The sequence below is a fragment of the Lycium barbarum genome, chromosome 7 (genome assembly GCF_019175385.1).
Source record: "Lycium barbarum isolate Lr01 chromosome 7, ASM1917538v2, whole genome shotgun sequence".
NCBI lineage: Eukaryota > Viridiplantae > Streptophyta > Magnoliopsida > Solanales > Solanaceae > Lycium > Lycium barbarum.
The window spans coordinates 2,749,112-2,750,091 of record NC_083343.1 but is presented as its reverse complement, the minus strand read 5'-3'; the positions used below and the strand labels follow the sequence as shown (position 1 = coordinate 2,750,091).

Here is a 980-nt window from a genome sequence, read left to right as displayed (position 1 = left end):
TAATATGTTCCAAGCCCAAATTTGCTCACTGAACAATGTGATCAATGCAAAATTCACATTTCACTCTGTAAACAAAAATTTAAGAAAACTCAAATTAATATTGGTAAAGCAAAAAGCTTTATAACAATTATATATATAAAAAAAAAAAAATTGGACTATTTCTCGACCACAGAGATAAAAAATCCTAAACTACACTTCAAATCAAGAACTCACATTTCAAACGTCAGTAACAACCTCATCAAGAATCACTTCATTAAAAACTTCACAAAACCCCACTAAACCCCTTATTGTTGCTTCCACTTCATTAAAATAACAAAGCCTTCATATGCCTTCATTAATTTTGAGATTATAAACAGAAGATTAATTTCCAACACCGTATAACACTTTGGTCTGTATAAACCATAATGCCTTCAAATGGAGAGCCCGGATCAAAAATGTCGAATGGAGCCAAAAAAAAAAAAAACTGTGACCATAAACACAGAGCAAAAATGGGGGATTGGATTGTCAAAAAAATTTGGACCATTTCTCGATTTGTGCGTGTCATCCTTGCGCAGGGGCCATGCTAATCTTCTCTATATCGTTCCAATTTTATCGAATGTCCCCGAAGGGACGAACACATGTGTTAAGGTGTTGCTATATAAATTGAAGGGAGTTCCAGCTTTTGGTCGATGTGGTACTATCTAGTTAGGTGCCTCGTTGGAATAGAACCGGAAAAGGCTCTTTTTTTCTTGTTTAGTTGAGGCTTCTTTTAAAAGCCCATTACGAAATGAGCTTCTTGTGGACTATACTACCAGGAATAACTTGGGCTAGTAGGAAAATACACTTTGTAGCTTTACAAACCATTTAATCTACCTCTAATTTTGCATTCATTTTTCAAGCATTATACATGTGAGATATTATTTAAGCAAACTTAGAATGACCTTTTGGTTATAAATATAACTTAAAACCCATTTAAGTTAGCTGATTAAAAATAGCTGGTA

General features: G+C 33.7%; 1 non-coding gene across 1 annotated transcript; it reads right to left on the bottom strand.

Annotated features, from left to right (window-relative positions):
- Positions 1-508: 508 nt before the first annotated feature.
- Positions 509-611, bottom strand: LOC132604680 (U6 spliceosomal RNA). Its single transcript, XR_009568794.1, has one exon. It is a non-coding gene; the product is annotated as a U6 spliceosomal RNA (small nuclear RNA).
- Positions 612-980: the final 369 nt, after the last annotated feature.